At 30.6% G+C, this 11,763-nt stretch overlaps 1 long non-coding RNA gene across 2 annotated transcripts; it reads left to right on the forward strand.

The window, feature by feature from the left end:
* The first annotated feature begins 5,913 nt into the window (after window positions 1–5,913).
* On the forward strand, window positions 5,914–11,427 carry LOC143257983 (uncharacterized). Of its 2 annotated transcripts, XR_013032067.1 has the most exons (5): window positions 5,914–6,278; window positions 6,586–6,713; window positions 9,204–9,326; window positions 10,331–10,428; window positions 11,092–11,427. It is a non-coding gene; the product is annotated as an uncharacterized LOC143257983 (long non-coding RNA). The 2 variants fall into 2 exon arrangements; XR_013032066.1 differs by having other exon boundaries at window positions 5,914–6,713.
* The last annotated feature ends 336 nt before the right edge of the window (window positions 11,428–11,763 follow it).

Below are 11,763 nucleotides of genomic sequence, written 5' to 3' on the forward strand. Positions count from 1 at the left end.
TTCAAAACAAACAAATTACCCGATGAGTTATGGTTTGGTAGTTACCCGCCGTTGGTAATTAAAAAAAACTACAAGAAAGAGTACATACAATGCGAAAATTCCGGGCTCAATCGCCTACAGTGAACATGGGAGAGAACCAATGTGGCTTTGTTATTTGCCATAAAATAAACAAAGACAATCTTTCACAGAAATACCATTTGATTTTGCAAGTAAAAACAAAAGAGTTGAGATATTAAAATCGTAGATTTAATGTTTTACGTATAAAACGAAATAGTAAATACAAAGGGTTAAGAAATTAGGTTAAATTATCAATTAAGTTGTGTTGCTATAGAGATAAGGTCATGTAGCCGTATTATTAAATGTCGAAACACATCTTTCAGTAAGGCTATTGATGTCACATACGTTCTTATTTTGCATGTACCTCGAAAATAAAATAATTATGTTTACGTATATATCTTGTAGATTTAAAGCTAGTTTGAAAGAAACTTTATATTCAAAATGCGTTGTTTTTTAAACTCGGTATTCAACTTTTAACCACCATCGTTATTAAATCCTGAAATTTATCAATATGAGCACTGAAACTCGCTATTAAAATACTGGCATACTGGATTATATAGTTTGTTTTGTTTTGAAATTCGTGCAAAACTACACGAGTACAGGCTGTGCTAGTACTCCCTAATTTAGGAGTGTAAAACTAGAGGGAAAACAGACGACCCACCGTCAACTGTCGGGCTACTGTTTTCTAACGAATAGTGAGATTGTCCATTACGTTATAATGCTTCCATGGCTGAAAAGGCGAACATGTTTGGTGCTACGAGGTTTGGAATCCGCGACCCTCAAATTTCGAGACGAGCGTCTCAACCACCTGGACATTTCGGACCAATATATATTTAATGTGAATTATTTATATATATTAAAAAGGCTGGTATGGATTGAGAAAAGTCTATGTAGAGAAGCGAAAACGTTTCGACCTTCTTCGATTATCGTCAGATTCACAAAGAAAGTGAGAGGTAACTGACCGATAGCTGACCACATGTTTGAAGTCGGTGGCCTAATGGCCTAAGCATGAGCAGTTTAGTATCACCAGTTCTAGCCAATATTTTTATGACACAAGTTGAAACACAAACAATTAACACAGCATTACTTCCACCATTATACAAGTACAGATATGTAGACGACACGATTCATATGTGAACAAGAAGAAAGCAATCAAATATCATTTCTTAACTTCAAAATTACAAGAACCGATAGACAGTTTAAAACAGAAATCCACCGAAAAATCACCCATACTTGACTCTACATTCCTTGAAACTCAGCACATGAAGCAAAACGAAAAGTCAACATACTAATAAACCAAATAAACACAGCCATAAAACTATGCTCGCCAGATATAATTAACGACGAATTAGACAAAATAAAATAATACTTCATCAACATCAATGCGTTTCTTCCACAAACAGTAGAAAACATTATACGCATACACGTAGGCAAAAAGCAAAATCAACTAGAAAATATACCCCACGAGTTAAACACTCTCGAAACCATATACTGCTGCCTACCATATATTCCTGATATCAGCAGAAAAATAAATAACATTTGGGAGAAACTAGTAACAAAATATGACATTCCAAATGATTATAATTTATTCAAAAACCAGGCACAAAACTAAGGTCTATACTATGTAATATCTACACTGACAAACACAACACAAACATTATTTACAAAATACAATATGATAACTGCCCAGACTTCTATATTGGAGAAACAAGTAGAAAAATGGAAACCAGATTCAAAGAACACAAAAAGTCACCTTCACACTTTTTCGAACACTGCAAATCAAATAAACACAATATAAACATAAAAAACCCTGAATTACTAAATAAACAAAAATACATACCTGACAAAAATTAAAGAAACCTTACTTATCCAAGAATTGAAGCCCAAGATAAGCCAACACAAAGGAACACCTTAATACCTATATTAATAAATATAATCAAACATTTACGCACGTCCTCAACATTCCTACACTCAATTACACAACCCCCCTTAAACATGTGTTCAGATACGGATCAGTTACCTCTTTCTTTATTTATGAATCTGACGATGACCGAAGAAGGTTGAAACGTTGTTCGCTCCTCTACATAGAATTTTCTCAACTCATACCACCCGTTTTTACATATATATTTTACACTACAAGTGGGTTTTCTCGTCATCAAAGAATATGAATTATTGTTTTGTATATGATAGAAAAGTTATTTTCTAACAAATTCATTACATATACAAATGCTTACATCATTCCTGTCTTGTTTATGTCAATAACTGTAAAACAGTAAAAAGAGATTACACTTACATAAATGTCTGAAGCCATCTGTTCTAAAACACAAGGTTCCACATTCTTATACCTATGCATCTAAATTTATTGAGTTTTTTCGAATGCACACAAATAGAACAGTTGTCATACAAGAATAGAAATAATTTGATAAAAGTTATTTTCCTCTCTGTGAAGACATAGCGTTTCTTAGTTTTCATATATCATATTTACTGTGACGGTTAAAATAACTCTAACTTTTTGTACAAAATATTTTTTTTTAAAAAGGAAAAAATAATACTGGACTCTTTAAGTAACTATTTTTGTTATATTTATAGCGGTAGTGGAAAGTAATTCAAAACAGTTACAGTATAAACATTACAAATTGAACTCTTTAATCTCGTTTCATAGAGACTTTTACTTTACTAATTACACAAAGATAAAAATATCTACTGTTTACAATGACTTGATATATTCCTGAATTACATTTGTTAGATACCACTTTCCTAATTCCAGTTTTATATATACTGGTTTTCTATTTATTCTAAACCTTTGATTCAGTAAATAGTTACACGTAGTAAAATAAATCAAATGTATCATGTATTTAACGTTCTTTATTATTCGATATTATGTCAGGATCAAGCAATCTTCGATCTCAAATGCAGTTCTAACAAAATTATGTGAAGCAAATGAGGTAAACCTTACACAACTAATCTAAACAAAAGTATACTCAGATTGTCTAATGATGTGTGAATTTGCGTTTGAAGTTGTTTTTGGATGAGATGAGGTCCTAAATACGCCGCTATATAAGATTTTCCGCTTCCATGGGGCACATTGAAATTTATAACATTCGAAATGATGCCCTGTTATTCTTGAGCCTTTAACAATCATGAGATACTATTAGTACAGTTATTATACAACAAAAGAATAAAAAAAAAATTATTATAGAATACTTAGCCTTGTTTGCAATGTACCAAGACCAAAACTCGTTAAGGAAGAAGTTTTTTATATCATTGAAACTGAGTGATGTTGGAAATATAATAACTTTTAGTAAGGTTTAAAGAATTTATTCCCTTTCATATTATTTGTTTTTGGCGTTAACAGAGTACGTTTTTTGACGTCATTTTTATTAATCCTTTTATGTGTGTAATTCTATGACACTGATTGACTGATTATATTATATAACAAAATTTTTACTTTTTGTTGTTCCTGGGTAAAAAGTGTTATTTCCCAATTGCTTATGCCTAAGTAAATGGTAAATACCTATTTTTCTCTTCAAACTTTGCTTTTGTCACCTAGGAGCGTATAACGAAAACATGATGGGAAACTATATTTGAAGGCTGATACGTAAAAGTGATTTACATTACAGTCCTAAATCTAGATAAACTACAAACGTTTAAAATTTTTTTTTTCTTTTTTGTACAACTTTAGTGTAAATACATGTAAATCTTGATTCATATTCTAAATTTCATTATCAAGTTCACAAAACAAAAGTTTGAAGAGAATAATGCCATTTTCTGTATTTTATAACATAAGCAATTAAGAAGTAGCACATACTATCCAGTAAGAAAATTTGTGTTACACATTTTTATTTCGAAATAAGCACGAAGCTACACAATGGGCTATCTGTGCTCTTCCCACCCGGTTTCTAGCACCGTGAATCCTTAGTCATACCGCTGTTCCAATAGAAGGTCTATAATACTGAAGAACTGCTTTAAGTAATGGCACGACAATTAAGACATATAATCAATACATGTTTTACAATTTCAGTTGTATGGTGTGATTAGGTAAATGTTCTATAACATATATGTCCGTAAGTATGATAACTATTTTCTTAATTACGTTAAAACTATACAGTACTGGTTTTATTCGTATAGAAAATTAGTAGAATGAAAGTTCGACTCTTGGTGTCAGTTGCTGGATGTTTCCTGATTTATCTGGCACTTTGTACAATACTTACGTTTGGAAACATTACTCCTTACATCTCTTCTTACCTGAAACATAGAGACAACAAGGACATGATATATGAAGAAACTAGCTGGTTTTTTTACTCATTTTTTCGCTACATGTTCATTGTTTTACTTAGAAACTAAGTTATCTTTTTGGACGTCGCTGGTGAATTGTTATTGGTTATTGTATTTTTTGGAAGAAGGTTTGTTTGTATTTATTTGTAATAATAATAATAATAACAAATAAAACAATGACAACTGGCCTGTTTAATTCATGGATGTAAATAGTTATAATATACAATCACAATACAACTGTAATTAACAAGATTAAAAAGATTGTATTAAAAAGAGAGACGTCGTTAGAATTTTAATTGAATAGAAATCGACAACTTTTTACTGTAATAAAGGGTTTACTTTAAGCTGTTTGGGTTTTATGAAGTGAAAATTAATCGTCACTTATCATCTATTTCAGGTAAATGAATGTAACCTCTACCCTCTTCTCTTTTTAGTTTATGTACTTTGTGAGAGAGAAAATTCTACTTTTACTTTGCTATGGCTTTGTTTACTATTCGTTTGAATATCCTTGTGTAATTTTGTTAAATGTAGTTTAGTCGTATTCAAATGTTAAATCACGTTTTATTTAGTTCACATTAAAAATCAATATACACATATTAATTTAACACGATTTCTCAATTCATAAAAATAATTGATCGCACTAATATTATTTTGAATTGCTAGTAAGAGGATAAGCATTATTTGTTAACTGAAATTTTTATTATTTATATATTTTATATATTTTGTTTCCCAACTCCATCAAAATTTTCTCTTCGATTTCTTATTTTCTCGAAATTTATAAAATTCAGAGAATATTGAGTTTACTTAATGCAGAGTTAGAAAAGTTATTTTCTGATAGGAGTGAGAATTATTGTTGTTTTTGTTTGGCTATTAAGTTACTCGAACAAATAGTACGTTCATAAGTTAATCCTACATTCGTTTCAGAGCTTATGTTGAAAATTTAAAGTATTTAAAAATCGACTTTAAAATGAACGTGTGTATAGTAAACGCTTATTAAAGAAACATATTAACTTGTTATGATTATATAAATTGAAACTAGCATTATCTCACAAATAATACTAATAAACCGACTTAATAACAAAACACGTTACTATTGTGGATTGCTGATGACATAATATTTCTTCATCTCTGAAAATGAAAACACGATGCAAGACAGGAAATTTACTGGGAGTATGGAAATTAACAATATAATAAGAAGTATTGTAAGGACTTTGTAACTCTCGGAACAGCAAACACAATTAAAATATCAGTTAATTTGTCGGGATGACAATTTTACACCAAGAAGAGCACCAGAAATAGCATGTAACAGCTATGTCAATAAATCCTGCAAAATGAAGTTTTTGTTTGTTTAAGTAATGATATTAACTGTCTTTAAATGCATTGACAACAGTTCATAGTTTGAGGAGAAAAACAAAGATGACGTTGCGATATATGATTATGAAATATGTTGTTGTTACGTAGGAAGATTAGAGATGGTGGCGCTATATCTGCACAACAAAAATATATTGTATAGATAAGGGAAGAGAAGGTAATCCAAAATAATGACACTGTTTTAATAGAGCAAATATCAAAGTGATAAAATTGAAAACGAGAGACAGCTTTACATATAATATATATTTTTTGTTAATGTGAATGTCATATGTGGGTAATTCTCGTAGTTCTCGTACCAGCGTATTTATTCATGTTAAATAAGGTATTTTTGTCTGTTAGTTTTGGGATAGCAGCAACGTACTGGAGTATACAACAGGGCCTCGTAACAACCATAATCACTTATGGAGTGATTGATACTTTGTGACTCGAAACAATTGACTACAATGGATTACAATTGTTAATTCACAATGGAATTTACTGACGTTTGATTGCCTTCAGTGCTTGTTCTCTGCCTCTACGTTTGTGAAACTTGATTTCGCAAAAAATTATATTTGAAGTTAGATATGAGAATTGAGGTTAGGATATATAACAGAATGGCGATAGTGGTTAGTGCCATATTTTGAAGTGCTGTATGCTTGTTTACGTGGAACTGTCACTAATGTGTAGACATGGTTTCCCTTTTTTTTTATTATGCACTTCTGAATAATCCCGTAAATCTATAATAAAGTGGATTTGTCTTGTGATGCAAATAGATATCGTTGCAATAAAAACCAGATAAAATATAGTTCATTCAAAACGTTTATTAACTTACAAAATGATATAACATTTAACTTGATTATTTCAAACGTCACGCCACAAAATAAATTAACTTTTTTTTCACAGTTGTTTCCCAACAAGAAAGGCTTCGTGACAGGGCTGGAGGATTCAGGGTTAGCTGTAACTCCTCCATTTATGAATAGTGTGCAGACATTCTTTGTAAACCCTAATAATCTACAACCTGCTTCTGATTGGTAAGTTACAAATTTCTATAAACTTTCGTGACGCTTTTAGAAATAAAACACACACTCCTAGTTTCAGTTTTCTAGTACCTTATTTTACATTTTCCTCAAAATAATAAAAATTCTTACTTATTTTTGTTTTAACTGTCATTTTTTTCACTCTACAAGTCACAAATATTTAGTACGTTTTGGAAAAAAAAACTATGAAAATTGTAAAATCATGATATTATGGAGATTTTACTTATATGACACTCATAAAAATTTCTGCGCGATGTGAAAACCCCATTTTCGCGAAATTTTTGTTTTGATGTTGATTTGCAATAGGAATCACAATTTTCCCGTTTCGTCTCCGTTTCTCATTACGTAGAACTTTATTTTTTCTTCATTCTCAGGTGTTTTTTTTTAATTATATACAAAGGAAACAACTTTTCATTTCCTAAGACAACCTTTGATTAATCATGAATTTACGTAAATGCCGTTTAGGGTACGGGAACACCAGCTAGTCGTATACAACCCCACAGATCCTGCATATCATTGTTGGAATTCATTATTTATCATTTTTATTTGAAGATATTTACAATATCTTCAAAGGGTTATGTGTTATAGATAATTCTTTAATTAAATTCATGAAATTTAGAAATATTAAATGTTAGTTGTTGAAAGAAGGTGAATAACATTTTAGATACCAGGCTGGAACAAAATATTCGAAAGACACAAATATTGTCTTTCATCAGGAATTAAAGCTATAATTTACATATGTGCTTTTTTTATTAGTTTTGTGTGTTGATTTCATTGTTTGTAGTTAAACATGAAGCTATACTTTGGACTATCTGTATTGTCGAAACCTTTTCTCTAACCTTACAAATAAGTCCGTGTTCAGTGAAATGATGCTGTTCAATCCTATTACTAGAGTATTAAATTAATTCTTACGTCACTTTAGTTTTTTATTAACAAGAAAACGTTCAACATTCTTTCAGATATTTTTACAACAATGAAGTTATAGAAAGTGTTCCTGCTTTGTTTCTGATAACGGCAAGTTTCACTGGTGGCATTCTGTTTGTTTTGGAATTTCGCACAAAGCTACTCGAGGTCTATCTGTGTTAGCCGTCCCTAATTTAGCAGTGTAATACTAGAGGGAAGGCAGCTAGTCATCACCACCACGAAAAGTGGAATTGAAAGTCACATTATAACGCCCCCACGGCGAGCATGTTTGGCGCGATTCGGGCGCGAACCCGCGACCCTCAGATTACGAATCGCATGCCTTAACGCTCTAGGCCATGTCAGGCCAGGTGGCATTCTACTGATTGGGTTAACACGTATAAAGATTTACCACAAGAATTAAAACTGGTTAGAGGAACTTTAGATTGCAAAGTAAATGATATGAAAAAGTCCGACTTATTTACTAATGGCAGTTTTCGTTAAGCGAGCTGGGAATCTTTTAATTCTGAATAGTAAGGTTTGTGTGGACCAATGTTAACTTTCAACCAAATTATAAAAATAATTAATTTGCAATCAAATATAGTGTTGATGCGTATTTCTGAAGAAGTGTTGACATGTGTGAACCAAAGCTGTTAGGAAAGGTATACTAATATATAGAAACGTTGGTAAAATTAAATTTTCATCTAAAAAGGCTCAGCCAGGGTATTAAATTAACGAAATTTATTGGTTTTTTGTAAGACAAAAGCCTCTAGTAAAATGATGGGTTTATCACATAATTAAGAAAATGAAGAATGTTGGCGCTTCTATTTTCTATTATATGGTATTGTCAGCCCCCCACTAGTACAGCGGTATGTCTACGGATTTATAACGCTAAAATCAGGGGTTCGATTCCCGTCGGTGGGCTGAGCAGATAGCCCGATGTGGCTTTGCTATAAGAATAACACATAACGTATTGTCAGTTACTATACATACAGAACAACTGTATTCATATTTCTAACCCAGGAAGAAACAGTGTCCAGTAAACTAACACATATGTGCAAAACGTCAAGGCATTCGTGCATTAAAGAATTAAGTACAAAAATTTCTGGACAATAGAACAACAATAAATAATGAAAAACTATCTACATCATTGGAAAAAACTCCAGCCAATTTGAACGCTGATGACCAACAACCGTAGAGAAAAAATAAAGCTGAACTTCATGTACAACCAACAGAAGCTCTTAAAATGAAAGAATTTTATCTTTTGTTAATAGTTTATATGAGCTTATATTACCCATATATGTTTTTAAATGTTTTTTATCAGGTAATTAGTATATGTCACTATAAATTACCATATCTAAGATTAACCTTTAAAAATTATTAATTTTATTGTCATTATAAGCCGTGCGACATGGAACAAACTCTGCAAGAAATCATAGAGTGCAGATTTCTAACTTTATATAAAATAAGTACAAGTTATATTTAGAAACTAAGTAACAACTCCAGAACTGTGTTAAAACAATCTAACCGGAGTGATTATAGAAAGTTTTTTTATTTCAAAATTATTTTCTTACTGTTTTTCAGACATATGAACAGACGTTTATAGAAGACGATTCGTTTTTATCTATCGTTGGTTCTGTAGCTGCAGCTGTACATGCTATCAGCCAGGTGACTGTGAGCTTAATTAAGGACAAAATATCTTACAAGGTAAAAACAAGGTGAAGTGAAGTGATTGGACTTATGTTGTTATTAAAAATTATTAAAATAATATTTGTTGTGCTCATTGTATAAAATATTTAAAGTTAAGCAGTAAGATAGAGAGTTTAGAAAAATAAAACTTGTGTCTGAGGTCTGCACTTTAACAACATAGTTCATTCTTGCCTTTGTAAATTAGGCGAAAATATATCAGTGTGATAATACTCAGCGATACTGAGATAGTGAAAATAATGTTGAAAAAAAACTGTTTTGAAAAGTGTTTAAAACACTTTAGTTTAAAGTAAAGAAAATATTTATACGAACACTTTCAGATTACTCACCAAATCAGTCGATTTGATAAGTAATTAGTTTTCTCCTGAAAGAAAAAAAGGATAGTAAATGTTAACCTAATCCAAACTCTGGACCGAATAATATGTATTTTAATAAGAACATATTTCTCGATTAAACATAATAATTTTATCATTTATATAGCTGTTGTTTTATGTTTCTTGTAGTTTAAATTTGTTTTTTAACTTCAGTCCCTTTAATTTATATATCTTTTATTAACGAGTCTTCCTTTGCTGCGAATAAAGTATTACTCTTCACTATGGTGGTAACATCTCTTGAAGGAAAGGTTATGTACATGAATTCGGTTTGTGTTCTCTCCTTTACAATTTCTCTTGCTTTTGTTTGTGTTCCGGCTGTTTTTGCTGAAGTTTTTCGATCGAAGTACACTTCTAAAATTTTCGGAATGGTATTATTTACATCAGTAAGTATTCAACGTTATATCATTTTTTTATGTCTGAAACAAAACTAAATAAATGTTTCTGTAAATAAATTATTGAACTATAAATAGTCAAGGTTTTTAAAGACCAACCCTCTGGGAACGAGTATTTACTTTAAAACCACGTTATATTCTAAATTTGAATTTATCAGAAGTAAAGTAGACATCTTTTTACAATACATAAAGTAAACATATGGTGTTTTAACTAACAATGCATGGCTTTTTATTTCAGACGGCTTCCTTCTTTTTTTGTCTTTTTTTATCCATCGTATTATTTCTTCGTTAGGATGGTTTGCTAGATTTTGTGTACAGCTACTGTTTCTTTCAAAGGTCAGTATGATTTTGTTTTAGTTTATGAACAATAAGTGTTCTATATTACTGTATTTTAAAGATGAGTGTTTGTTTTCTTATCATTCATTATCTTGGGAAAAAAAAAGTAAACAAATGTCTGATTCACAACGCAAATTAACTGCCACGTTTTTTCGTAATTAAAAACTGTCGCAATCTGAGACACTGAAGAGCAAGGAAAACCTTTATATTATTTGAAACCCAACTGGTCTAATAAGTTCTGCTGTTAAGCGAAATGCATCCTGTGTAATGGATGTATTATTATACACTCGTCTTTTTCGATCAAGCATAAGAAAGGAAAAAGGTACTGTTAAAAAATTAGATAAAGCGTAGCAGTGTTTTCTTGTGAACAATGCAACTATCAAAATAAATTTCAGTTACTTAATGATGGGATTAGAGTTATCACCACATATTGGTTATGAGATTGTTATAGTTTCATGTACAATAATCATGTAATATAAATTACAGTGAAATACTTTATAAATTAATGAACATATATTACGTGATTGCGTTATGATATATAATTTATAATTTTATTCCCATATGGCTGTTTATTTGTTTTTTTGCTTTTCATATGGATACTTGTAACTATATTTTACCCTGAAACACATCGCACACAACCATTAATATCAACACATCTGACAGGAACAGCGAGGGAACGAGTTGACAGCCGTCACTTCCTGTTTAATCATTATGTAATAAAATATCGTAATGTTTGTTTATCTGTAGCTGCTTTGATAAGGAGCACAGAGATGTTCATTAGCTGTTTTTGAAAACAAATTGACAAAGTAAAATTCTATATGTTAATGGCTCATGGAAAAAATGACATATACTATTACGTCTGTGGTAACATAGTAGACTAATGTAAACTGGAATACAGATGTATTTGTTTGGTTAATCAGGGATTGTGTTTAGTAAGGTGTTTACGATTTGATGAGTCAATAAGATGAAACATTGAAAAATAAAATAATTTTCTTTGGATACCAGCTGTTTCTCTTTATTAAATATCTACATGTATTATCATTATATATATCATACACAAACATTGCTATGAATGTTTTGAAAGCTTATGTTTCAAAAGTGTTTATTTCACTGTATTTATAACATGTTTTTAGAGAAAATTGAAGAAAATCCTGGTTTGTCAAAACTTGATAAACTTTAAGTCTAAGGATACCATGCATTATAAAGTTGCTGATGATTAAACTTGTTTTTTATTTCTTTTGTGATTATTGTCTCAAAGGAAACGATTTTTGTACTACGATATTTTCGAAAACAAAATATAATTCGAGAATTCTTTGATTAAAAATATTTATGTGA

This window comes from Tachypleus tridentatus, chromosome 7 (genome assembly GCF_004210375.1).
Source record: "Tachypleus tridentatus isolate NWPU-2018 chromosome 7, ASM421037v1, whole genome shotgun sequence".
NCBI lineage: Eukaryota > Metazoa > Arthropoda > Merostomata > Xiphosura > Limulidae > Tachypleus > Tachypleus tridentatus.